This window comes from Bufo bufo, chromosome 6 (assembly GCF_905171765.1).
Source record: "Bufo bufo chromosome 6, aBufBuf1.1, whole genome shotgun sequence".
Lineage (NCBI taxonomy): Eukaryota > Metazoa > Chordata > Amphibia > Anura > Bufonidae > Bufo > Bufo bufo.
Window position 1 is genome coordinate 89,872,165 of NC_053394.1, and position 14,207 is coordinate 89,886,371.

The window sequence follows — 14,207 nt, forward strand, 5'->3', positions numbered from 1 at the left end:
TCAAAAGTTTTAGATTTTAGAAAAACTGACTTTTCTAAAATTAGAATAGTGGTATACGAGTCCTTATCAGATTGGAACAGTTTCAATGGAGTCCAGGAGAAATGGGACTACTTAAAAGTTGCACTATTGAAGGCAACAGAAAATTGCATTAGGCTTGTAAGTAAAAGCAAAAAAAGGAAGATACCACTGTGGTACTCAGCAGAAGTGGCCAAAATCATTAAAAACAAAGAGATAGCATTTAGTAATTATAAAAAATAAAAAAAACGAGGATGACAGGCAAATTTATAAGATTAGGCAGAGAGAGGCCAAACAAGTTGTAAGTGCTTCTAAAGCATAGGTAGAAGAGAAATTAGCAAAGTCAGTGAAAAAAGGCGATAAGACATTCTTCAGATACATAAATGAAAAAAGGAAACTAAAACAAGGAATTACCAAATTAAAAACAAAAGAAGGAAGGTATATGGAAGAAGATAAAGAACTAGCTGACTGTATCAATGAATACTTCTGATCAGTTTTTACAAAGGAAAATGAAGGAAAAGGACCTCAGTTAGGAAAGAAGACTAATGAATCTTTTGATGCATGTGTCTTTACAGAGGAAGAGGTTCTAAGTCAGCTGTCTAAAATTAATACAAATAAGTCACAGGGGACTGATGGGATACACCCAAAGCTATTAAAAGAGCTCAGCGGCGAGCTAGCAAAACCATTAACAGATTTATTTAACCAATCCATGGCAACAGGAGTCGTCCCAGAAGATTGGAAATTGGCAAATGTTGTGCCCATTCACAAGAAAGGTAGTAGGGAGGAATCGGGCAACTATAGGCCAGTAAGCCTGACATCAATAGTGGGGAAATTAATGGAAACCATACTTAAGGAGAGGATTGTGGAACATCTAAAATCCCATGCATTGAAAGATGAAAAACAGCATGGGTTTACTTCAGGGAGATCATGTCAAACTAATCTTATTGATTTTTTTGATTGGGTGACTAAAATAATAGATGGCGGAGGTGCAGTAGACATCGCTTATCTGGACCTTAGTAAGGCTTTTGATACTGTGCCACATAGAAGGCTTATCAATAAATTGCAGTCATTGTGCGTGGACTCCCATATTGTTGAATGGATTAGGCAGTGGCTGAGGGAAAGACAACAAAGGGTTGTAGCTAATGGAGTATATTCAGACCAAGGTCTTGTTACCAGTGGGGTACCTCAGGGATCTGTTCTGGGACCCATATTGTTTAATATCTTTATCAGTGAAATTGCAGAAGGCCTCGATGGTAAGGTGTGTCTTTTTGCTGATGACACAAAGATTTGTAACAGGGTTGATGTTCCTGGAGGGATACACCAAATGGAAAAGGATTTCCGAAAACTAGAGGAATGGTCAAAAATCTGGCAACTAAAATTTAATGTTGATAAGTGCAAGATAATGCACCTGGGGCGTAAAACCCCATAAGTGTACTAAACTTTATTATACAGACATCAGACCCACTGGATCTTCAAGAACCAAGTGGGTCTGGGTGAAAAAAAAAAGGTAAAAAAACAAAAACAAAACAAAAAAAAAAACATTTATCCCTGATTAAAAATTAAAAATATAAAATTCCCTACACATGTTATATATCACCCCGTCCGTAACGACCAGATCTATAAAACAGTCATGTTACATTCCCCGCACGGTGAACGCCATAAAAAATTAAAAATAAAAACTATGAAGAAATTTAAATTTTGCCCACCTTACTTCCAAAAAAAGGTAATAAAAGTGATCAAAAAAGTTGTATGTGCGCCAATATAGTACCATTCAAACCTTCGTCTCATCCCGCAAAAAATTAGCCCCTACATGAGACAATGGCCCAATAAAAACAAAAAACTATGGCTCTCAGACTATGGAGTAGTGATGAGCGGGAGGTGCCATATTCGATTTCGCGATATTTCGCGAATATTCGATTGAATATTCGTGTTATATTCGTCGAAATTGAATATTCATAATTATTCCATTTATCGCAAATAATATGCGATTTAATTAAAATATTATGAATATTCTAAAAGACGAAGTTAGATCAATATTAAGAATATTCGTAAAATACACATATAGATTGTAATTTAGCTAATATACTGCTAAAGTAATTTTTTTAATAGTGTACATATTTTCCAAAACTGAAGTTCAGAAGAGGCAAAAAAAATTAGACTAAAAAAATAAGGATTATAGCACTATATTAGCTAAATTACAATCTGTGTATTTTACAAATATTCTTAATATTGCTCTAACTTCGTCTTTTAGAATATTTGTAATATTCTAAAAGACGAAGTTAGAGCAATATTATGAATATTCTAAAAGACGAAGTTAGAGCAGTATTAAGAATATTCTAAAAGACGAAGTTAGAGCAATAATATTCCACTTTGGCATACTGCTCCCCGACAAGCGTCCCCGTCACCATGGGAACGCCTGTGGGTTAGAATATACCATCGGATCTGAGGTTTTACGATCTCAGGGAAAACTCAGATCCGATGGTATTTTCTAACCCACAGGCGTTCCCATGGTGACGGGGACGCTTGTCGGGGTGTTGTATGCTGATTAAATAACGATTTTGTCATGCGCTCGGGCACACGTATTAACCATTACGATTTTTCTGTTGTAATATTCGTGAACTCGAATATTATAACCGAGATTATTGGTTTAGATTAGAATAGGACGAATATTCTAAAATTGAATATACAGCAATATATTCTTTATTTAGAATATTCGTCATATTTGGTCCAACTGAAAACGTGATTCCTTCCAGCTTCAATTCAGTTGCTTGTGGGCCAATGGCTCATTGACCCACAAGCAAGAAGCAGGGAGGAATCATATATTTTCAGATAAAAAAAAAAAAAAAAAACGAATATTCGATTTCGCGAATATGTGGAACTATATTCAAAATATTCGCGAAATCTCGAAGTTGCGATATTCGAGATAAAAATTCGAAATTCGAATATTCGCACTCAACACTACTATGGAGACACTAAAACAAGTTATTTTTTGGTTTAAAAAATGATATTATTGTGTAAAACCTTAATAAATAAAAAAAGTACACATATTAGGTATTGCTGTGTCCGTAAGAACCTGCTCTATAAAAATATCAGATGATCTAACCCCTCAGATGAACAACGTAAAAATAAAAAAATTTAAATGGTGTAAAAAAAGCCATGATTTTGTCACCTTACATCACAAAAAGTGTAATAGCAAGCGATCAAAAAGGTATATGCACCCCAAAATCATACCATTAAAACAGTCATCTCATCCTGCAAAAAATGAGACCCTAACTAAACAATCGCCGAAAAAATAAAAAAAACTATGGCTCTCAGACTATGGAGACACTAAAATGATTTTTTTGTTTCAAAAATGATATTATTGTGTAAAACTTAAATAAATGTAAAAAAGTAAATATATTAGGTATCCCTGCGTCCGTAACAACCTGGTCTATAAAAATAATACATGATCTAATCTGTCACATGAACGTTGTAAATAATAAAAAATAAAAATGGTGCCAAAACAGTTATTTTTTGGCAAATTTTCCATTTTAATCCATTTTTTCCCGTAACAAAGCAAGGGTTAACAGCCAAACAAAACTCAATATTTATTGCCCTGATTCTTTAGTTTACAGAAACACCCCATATGTGGTCGTAAACCTCTGTACGGGCACACGGCAGGGCGCAGAAAGAAAGGAATGCCAATTGGATTTTGGAAGGCAGTTTTTGCTGGACTTGTTTTTTGACACTTTGTCCCATTTGAACCCCCCCGATGCACCCCTAGATTAGAAACTCCAAAAAATGACCCCATTTAAGAAACTACACCCCTCAAGGTATTCAAAACTGATTTTACAAACTTTGTTAACCCTTTAAGTGTTCCACAAGAGTCAATGGCAAATGGAGATGAAATTTCAGAATTTCTTTTTTTGTTACTTTGCTTCACAAAAAGTGTAATATAGAGCAACCAAAAATCATATGTACCCTAAAATAGTGCCAAAAAAACTGCCACCTTATCCCGTAGTTTCCAAATTGGGGTCACGTTTTTGGAGTTTCTACTCTAGGGGTGCATCAGGGAGCTTCAAATGGGACATGGTGTAAATAAACCAGTCCAGCGAAATCTGCCTTCCAAAAACCACACGGCATTCCTTTCCCGGCGTTTTTTAAAATTTCTGAAAATTTTCAAGATTTGCATCTAAACTTCTAAGCCTTGTAACGTCCCCAAAAAATAAAATGGCATTCCCCAAATGATCCAAACATGAAGTAGACATATGGGGAAGGTAAATTAATAGCTATTTTTGGAGGTATTACTATGTATTATAGAAGTAGAGAAATTGAAACTTGAAAATTTGCAAATTTTTTAAAAAAAATTGGTAAATTTGGTATTTTTTAAAAATAAAAATGATTTTTTTTTACTCCATTTTACCAGTGTTATGAAGTACAATATGTGACGAAAAAACAATCTCAGAATGGCCTGGATAAGTAAAAGCGTTTTAAAGTTATCACCACATAAATTGACACTGGTCAGATTTGCAAAAATGGCCAAGTCCTTAAGGTGAAATAGGGCTGAGTCCTTAAGGGGTTAAGTTTTGGTTGCAACCTAGTCATGGGCCATGGGAAAACTCCAGAACAGCCTTATTTAAGCAATTTAAATATTCTGAGCATGTAGAAGTCCAGAGTTCTGCTTTAAAACAAAAAAAATTCCTGCTGAGAACACCTTTAAGTAACTTGTTATTATGATTGACAAGTACTGAGTTTATAAAATGACATTTTACCACCCTGCTTTATATTAGTAAGTTCATTTAAAACAATCATGCAATTGTATCTTGAAACTTGCACTTATATTGTCAAGAAATTTCTCTTCTGCAAATTAATTTTATGTCAGTTTCCAAACTGTGTTGGCCTAAGGGTTGGGGTCACAATCCACTGTAGATCAATATGCTGTTGAAAAAGTAGAAAATTGTAAACAGATACCAGAAACTTAAAAAAGTGAACTGTTCAATGCAGAAATCTTGCAAAATAATATTCTTTCATCTTGAACCAAATGCAAAAGTGTCAGATGTACGTGATCACAAATGAAAAATAAATAGCCTTATTTTTTGTCAATCTTTTTATACTTCTGTGTTATGTCTGTTGCTGGCCCCCAGTGTAAAAACGATTTACAATATGTCAAGTAATGTTTAGAATCATTCTAACAATGTTATTTGCCATTACGCATAGTATACTGCATGTATGCACTGTATATCTACGTATGTAGTTTGCTGACATATACACAAATTGGCTCTTCACTATCCTCCTACATTGTTATCCATGTTGATTTTCCTAAACAAAAATGTTTTCTCAGAAGACATAAGAGAGAGGAGAAGGATGGAAATGAAATGGCTTACAGATTTGTTCTTGTTGGTTTCTACCATAAGATAACTTTTCCAAAGAAAAAAGATGAATCATTCCCCATTTGAATTTACACCTGCAATGTAGTTTTGGATTTAGGAAGTGGGGAAATGTCTGCTCCAGATGATTATACCATTATACCTGAGGGGCTAATTGACGGGTTTCGGGGGGATCGCTATTCCCTGTCATTAAGGCCAGGTTGTTGACTGTGAGATACAGCCACCCACAGCCTACATTTGTATTTAAAGGTTAAATATATGCATTGGTGGCAGAGTGTTAACAGTCCCCCCTACTTACTATTATAATAATGTTAATTATTTTCATTGGTGGCAGTGCCAGCTTCACAGCCCCTCCCCATCTTCTCATTTGTGGCAGTGGTAGCCGAGTCACAGTGAGAAGGTAGGGACTCCTTCCTTCTCCACTGTGCCGACTCAGGAGAACATAGTGCGTGCTGAGGGCGGCGCGTGCCATGTTCTCTAAGAGATACTAGGCTGCGCAGTGGAATCTGATTGGTTGCTATGGGCAACTAAGCCAGTTCTACTTCACACCAGTTTGATAAATCTCCCCTAATGCCTTTAAAAATTATATCAAGCAAAATAGCTGAGGCTGTGCATCAGTTTGTCCATATGTGCACTACAGACATAGTGAAAGAAATTTTCTTCATTTCTATCATGTACAAATCTCATTAAAGAATTGTTCCTAAATTCCTAATCCAGAAAGAATGTTTACTTTGAAGTACCTCTCTCATTATATCCTATTCAATAGCTTCTGATTAAAAGGTAACAGATGTGAAATCATGCAGAAACCTCAGCTGTACTGAGCCAGTGAAGCTAAAGTTTATGCATATTTTGTGCCCTTGCCCAAACTTTGTAAGTATTTTACAGGTAGTGTCAAGAGGTCAAGAGTGGACATTATTATTAGTGTGAAATGAAGAAAAGATGGAAAGCACAACCACATGCTATGCATAGATCTAGTGCTTCTCTGCATAATTTTCATTGATTCTCAGCATAATTCATTGTACACACCATAATTTATAAACTCTATAACAGGTCATTTGTAAATGTTTTGATCAAAATGCATACGTCCACTCACCACATCAAGGTTGCCTCTTTCCAATGGGTCTCTACTCTAATTTTGTACAGCACACCATGGCGTGTTCTTTATTTGTTTAATCCCTGACTTTTTGTAGCCATCCCTTTGCAATTCATGGGATTACCAAGCACAGAATTATAGACAGTTACAGATTTAGAAAATGGAGGACTCTCCCTCAAAGAATACAAAACTTCTCTCAAAACTTTGGTTTAATGCTGTGCAGAGATCTATCTCCATACAGCATTATAATGTATGGCCTCCGATAAGACAAATTCGGTTATTCCCAAACTCTGCTTTGGTTCCAAGGTACCAGTCAGAACCGAAGCCAAGTTTGGATCCAAGTTTTAAAATGTTTTTTTTTTTTCAGTTTTAAAATTAAATAATAATAACAAATTATTCACCAAAATCTCATGAGACTTCGAGAATAATGGACATCACCTTGTCAGAGGCCGTACATTTTAATGCTGTATGGAGACGGCTCTCCATACAGCATTAAACCAAAGTTTTGAGCAAAGCGACTTTGGATCTGGGATCCAAAGCTTGCTTCGCTCATCATTAATAATGCAAGTGCATAATAATAAAAGTGCAAATTACGCATAGAGTACCAACCGAAGGATGCCTCCCACTTTCCCCAATTCCTCTACATTGCTGTGTCCCTTAACTTATTAACAAATAAGCAGTATCAGACCTACAGTAAAAAAAAGCCTACTTTCTGGGAGCATACGTAGTTGGTGGGAAGAGAAAATGAAGCCTGTTGCGGTAGAATAGTATGCAATATATGACCATGAGTACATGGACACATTCCCATTATATCTATTTGAGCTTTTTGAACATCTTTTGCTGCTATAACTGCTTCCACTTTTTCTGGAATGGCTTTCCACGCAATTTTGGAGCAAGTGTATTGTATCAGTTCAGTCAAAAATAGCATTTGTGAGTCCAGGTGCTGATTCTGTGCTAAAATGTGTGGCTCTCAATATGGTTTAGGTCAGACTCTATGCAGGTCACACACCAACGGTAGAGGGAATTTATCACACCCTACACTCCAAAATTCTTAAAGGGTCACAGTGTAAATAGCAAATTTCTAAATAAGTTAATTTAAAATATATGCCTGCATCCACCTGAAAAAAGTTGTAAAGTCAAAAATGGTCACACTTCCACCTAACTTGCAGTCCACTGCCTGTTGTAAGGTGAGATCCATCCCTAGAAACAGATATACAGAAGATGGCAGAGAGAAAATAGGGGTGTGTCAAAGTTAGCTGAGGTCCTGAGCCTGATAAAAGAACTGCTTATACACTGCTTCCGAAGACAGGAGACTCCTGTCATTCTGTAAGTGTGATTTCCCCTTCCTTATCTGTTCTTTGAGCTCCAGATCTGAAAAATAACATAGTGGGTAGTAAGGGAAATGATGTCAAAGTAGTGCAGTGCTGGTAGATTCCACAGAAGGGAAATATCCCCTGCTTGTCAGAGAAATACATCTATCTGTGCAGCTCAAGAAAATGGAAAACAAAAAAGATCAGTTATGATTGTAAAAAGAAGCATAGACATTATGCAAACTTTTTTTTTTTTTAACTCAGGTATGCTTTAAATATACATCATATTTTATCAAACATTGTATAACATTTGATAAATTTGGCAAATTACTGTATGTCAACTGCATAACTAACATACTGTAAAAAGTTTCTCTCATGATGAATTCCTCCACCCCTGCATTTCTTTACGGACTGATTTTTTTAAAATGACCAAAAGAGAGTACTGAACACAGAAACCAGAGAAACCCCATTTCGAGAGAGAAAACAAAATAAAAATAAATATTATAGGTCCCTTTACACGGGACAACAGAGCAGCAGATTCCCGACAATGCTTCCTTTCTAACAATCTCCTGCTCTCTGGTGGAGGAGACCAATGCATTTACATGGTTCTCTGGCAGCAGAGGCTGTTTACTCAGCACAATCTGCTGCCGACAAACAACGATTTTTGTGTGTGCACAAATGATCAGATTACCCAATGAATGAGCATTTTGCCCGTTCATCGGGAAATTAGCGGTATATTTACAATGCCAAATATACGCTAACAATCGTTTCTATGAACACTAATTAATGATTATTTTTAGGATTTTTGACCCGTGTAAAGGACCCTTAAGAAACCAGAATTAAAAAAAATGGAAATAAACAAATAACGAATAAAATAAAAATAAATATTTAACTAAAATTAAGGACAAAAAAAATAATACATTTCTGTCTGGGAATGAAGACATATGCTATTATTACTTCATTGCAAGGAATGAAGACATATGCTATTATTACTTCATTGCAGGGAATGAAGACATATGCTATTATTACTTCATTGCAGGGAATGAAGACATATGCTGGTATTACTTCATTGCACAATACACCATTGTGCTATCATAGATCTGAAACAATTTAGGAGAATATTAACATCTAATCTTAAAGGGAATCTGTCACCATATTTTTGAGAAATTCCTACTTCTTCGACTATTTGTGTTTTGTTCATTGGCATTTTCTACATGTGCCAGTTTTTCCTGCACATTGTGGAATGTAAAGAATAAGATTTCTCATCCCATCTCTTTTTGGTGTTTTTTTTCTGTCCCTGGGTCAATGGCAACTGGCTAGGTTATAATATCCAAAGGTTAAATGGAAGTATGTGATATGACTATGCAGGAACCTGACCCTATTAATAAAAAAGGAGAGGGAGGGGTGGCAGATGAACAAGAAGGAGCAAGGGCGCACAAAGTAGCTTGGGCCAATGCTCAGTGATATAACTGCACATTTGCACATGGATTAACTCCTTAACGACACAGGATGAGAATACTCATCCTGAACTGTGGGTCCTTCCCACATTAGGGGGATAATTCTTGTAATACAGTTAACCAGCCCTTCCCTACACATGCGGTGGATCAGTGGCAAGGGCTGTTACTGACAGCTGGGCCCCTGCTGTATCTGCCAGTATTAGTGAAAACATTGATGCCTGCAGATTAACCCCCTATATGCCACAATAAATGTCCCAGGAGTGGAACAAAAATACAATAATCAAGTTAGGTATTATAATAATAATAATAATAATAATAATAATAATAATAAATAAAAAAATAAAAAAATAATATATATATATATATATATATATATATATATATATATATACGTATTGTCTATTGGGTATTACCGCATCTGTAACGACTGGCTTTACAGAAATATCACATGACCTAACCTGTCAGGTAAATGCTGTTAAAAAGATGTGCCAAAATAGCAATTATTTTGTCACATAGCCTTACAAAAAGTGTAGTAGCAACTAGAGTTGAGCGAACACCTGGATGTTCTGGTTCGAGAAGTTTGGCCGAACTTCCCGAAAATGTTCGGGTTCGGGATCCGAACTCTACCCGAACTTCGCCCCGAACCCCATTGAAGTCAATGGGGACCCGAACTTTTCGGCACTAAAAAGGCTGTAAAATAGACCAGGAAAGGGCTAGAGGGCTGCAAAAGTCAGCAAAATGTAGGTAAATCACCTGCAAACAAACGTGGATAGGGAAATGAATAAAAAATAAAAATAAAAAAATTAACCAATATCAATTGGAGAGAGGTCCCATAGCAGAGAATCAGGCTTCATGTCATAGCAGAGAATCAGGCTTCATGTGACCCACCACTGGAGCAGGCCATTGTCAGATATTTTTAGGCCCCGGCACCCAGACAGAGGAGAAAGGTCCCATAGCAGAGAATCAGGCTTCATGTCATAGCAGAGAATCATGCTTCATGTCACCCACCACTGGAACAGGCCATTGTCAGATATTTTTAGGCCCCGGCACCCAGACAGAGGAGAGAGGTCCCATAGCAGAGATTCAGGCTTCATTTCATAGCAGAGAATAAGGCTTTATGTCACCCACCACTGGAACAGGCCACTGTCAGATATTTTTAGGCCCCGGTACCCAGACAAATGAGAGAAGTCCCATAGCAGAGAATCAGGCTTCATGTCACCCACCACTGGAACAGGCAACTGTCAGATATTTTTAGGCCCCGGCACCCAGACAGAGGAGAGGCTAGTGCCCTGGAGTACAAGAATATATGGTTAAGGGGAGGTAGTTATAAATGTCTAATCTGCACAAGGGATGGACAGGTCCTGTGGGATCCATGCCTGGTTCATTTTTATGAACGTCCTAGATTAAGGCACAATGGTGTATACAAAGTTGCAAACATGAGGTTTGCAACTGTATTACATCTGAAACCTGATGAGGGAAAATGATACACTCTCCTCATTCAGTGTGATTTAGAAGTGAATATCAAGGGAACATATTCCCCTTAAAGTCTGGTACTCAAATCTTCTATTTCTAATCATCATTACAAATATAGTGATTAGCAATAGTAATAAAAGTAATGCAAATATTTATACTGTTTGATCTAGCAAATGTTCGTAAACTAATATATTGGAAGATTTTGAATGAATGGAAACAGCAATAATTTCTATTTCAAAGTGGTAATTACTGATACTAATGAGCATTATGTTATTTTGTGTTCTTTTAATTATAAAATTACTAATGGCTTCTGTAAGTACACCCCGTCAAGTCATTGCATCTGAATATGTTTTTAATGACATATTTTCTAAATCACCTTTATACGGAAAACATTAAAAAGTGCTTTTCAAGCTTAACTAATTAACTATTCTAAATATACATTCCTGACCATACATGCTAAACAGACCCTGGACATCCGAAATGTGATTGATCCTATCTTACTATGGTCATTAGCCTTAATTACGAGGTTCATTAGTGATATCATCTCTTAATATATGGTAATATCATTAAAAAATAATATTGTTAATTAGTATTAAGAAATATATGTTTTCTAGTTTATGTTTATGAGTGTAGAAGAAAAAAAATCAAAAATTTAAAAAAGACAATTTTACAGATGACTCTTTAGAAAAATCTTAATTTTTTTTGTTAATGTGAAAAGATGCAGCATCCAGATACAGTCCTGATCAAAAGTTTAAGACCACTTGAAAAATGGCCAAAAATCATATTTAGCATGGCTGGATCTTAACAAGGTTCCAAGTAGAGCTTCAACATGCAACAAGAAGAAATGGGAGTGAGACAAAACATTTTTTGAGCATTCAATTTAATGAAAACAACGAATAAACTGAAACAGACTGTTTTTCAGCTGATCAAAAGTTTAGGACCACACCTCCAAAAAAAAACTAAACCCCCCCAAAACAGAAATCCAACTTCCAAACATGAACTAATGAGTAGCTCCGCCGTTATTGTTTATCACTTTCAAAATTTGTTTCGGCATGCATGAGGCAAGCGTTTCCATGAGGTGGGTGGGAACATTTCTCCAAGTGGGGAAGACGGCCGCACGAAGGCCATCTACTGTCTGGAACTGTTGTCCATTTTTGTAAACTTCCCTTGCCATCCATCCCTAAAGGTTATCACTTGGATTTAGATCAGGGGAACACGCAGGATGGGCCAAAAGAGTGATGTTATTCTCCTGGAAGAAGTCCCTTGTCCTGCGGGCATTGTGTACTGTAGCGTTGTCCTGTTGAAAAACCCAGTCGTTACCACACAGACAAGGGCCCTCAGTCATGAGGAATGCTCTCTGTAACATCTGGATATAGCCAGCGGCCGTTTGACGCCCCTGCACTTCCTGAAGCTCCATTGTTCCACTGAAGGAAAAAGCACCCCAGACCATTATGGCACCCCCTCCACTGTGGCGCGTAGAAAACATCTCAGGTGGGATCTGCTTGTCATGCCAGCAACATTGGAAACCATCAGGACCATCAAGGTTAAATTTTTTCTCATCAGAGAATAAAACTTTCTTCCACCTTTGAATGTCCCATGTTTGGTACTCTCTTGCAAAGTCCAAACGAGCAGTTCTGTGGCGTTCAGGGAGACGAGGTCTTTGAAGACGTTCTTTGTTTTTGAAGCCCTTCAGTCTCAGATGCCGTCTGATGGTTATGGGGCTGCAGTCAGCACCAGTAAGGGCCTTAATTTGGGTCGAGGATCGTCCAGTGTCTTGACGGACAGCCAATTGGATCCTCTGGCTCAGTGCTGATGAAATTTTTTGGAGTCTTCCACTTGACTTTTTTGTTCCATAACCCTCAGGATCATTTAAGAAATTCCAAATGACTGTCTTACTGCGTCTCACCTCAGCAGCGATGGCGTGCTGTGAGAGACCCTGCTTATGCAGTTCAACAACCCGACCACGTTCAAAAAGGGAGAGTTTTTTTGCCTTTGCCATCACAACGTGTGACTACCTGACAGAAAATGACAATGAATCCACATCTTTTGCACAGATTCAGCCTTTTAAACGCATGTGGTCCTAAAATTTGGATCAGCTGAAAAACAGTCTGTTTCAGTTCAATTGTTTTTTTCAATTAATTGAATGCTCAAAAAATGTTTTGTCTCACTCTCATTTCTTCTTGTTGCATGTTGAAGCTCTACTTGGAACCTTGTTAAGATCCAACAATGTAAAATTAGATTTTTTGCCATTTTTTAAGTGGTCTTAAACTTTTGATCAGGACTGTTTTAGCAGAAAATTATTAGAAATATTTGATTTATTATACTTATCTAAAAGATTTCTCTGGGACTTTAACATTGGTGGCCAATCGTAAGGATCCACAAACTGCACAATAAAGTTATTTTCATATTCACGCTCAACAGATTTGTTGCAGAAAATTCTACAACTAAAAATCTGTTCTATACATCTGAATGGGTTTGCTACTACAACAAGCAGATAGGTGACTGTGATCTCCATTCAGAGGAATGGATCAGTAAAGGAATTTCTGCAGTACATCTGCCATGTGTGACCATGCCTTTATGCAAATTTTGATTTGCCTGTTTTCAGCCAAGAATTGCAAAATAGATGCACATATTGCAAAAGTCTAAGTATTCCTTTATATTTTCCTGCATTTATGATTAAAATTTTGGCAACTCAAAGTAAAATTTGATCCGAATTTTAGAAAAAAATTGATTTGTCACAAAGTCGAATTTCATTGCACATCGTGTAAATAAATCCGATTATTTTTTTCAAAAATGGCTGCTGCACATGTTAGAAAGAGAAAGTAAGAAGCCCTTGAATGAAGGATTACCCATAATGCTGTGCAGACAGCCAACCAGCAGATAGCCGTCTCCTGTAATGTCACAGCCCTATAAAAAGTCTCTTCCTGCTCGGTCATTTTCCAGCAATTTTAGTGCAGGGAGAGATGTTATAGGCACTAGGGACAGTGATTAGGAAAGACTTTATTCACAAAATATTACTACTGAGCAGTTCAGGGATAGCTTAGAGATAGTGTAGGGATATAATAGGGAGGCATTATTCAAACTATTGGGAAAGAGCAGGGGCCAATAGAAGAGTGTAAAGTTTGGCTAATATGAGCTATTCTATTACATCTTGCTTCACTAATTGGGGTTGTAATACTACAGATTTTAGGTTGTTTGCATTCTTTTATACATAAGTAATTTGATTAATCCTTGATTTTGATATTGGGGTGAAATTGCAGTCGGATACTACAGATTTTGGGGTGTTCATATTCTTTTATACATAATTCAATCATTTAATCCTTAAAGGGGTTGTCTCACCTCCCTAGTTGCTGGCTGCCTCGCTGCTCTCAGGGTCTCTCTTCCCTGCTTGCTGGGGCTGAACTCTGAGATACAGAGCACAGCAAGCCTGGCACGGAGGAAGTAACCCTTCCCCTTGTTTGTGCGTGCTCGCCTCCGAGGCTGTCACAGTAGG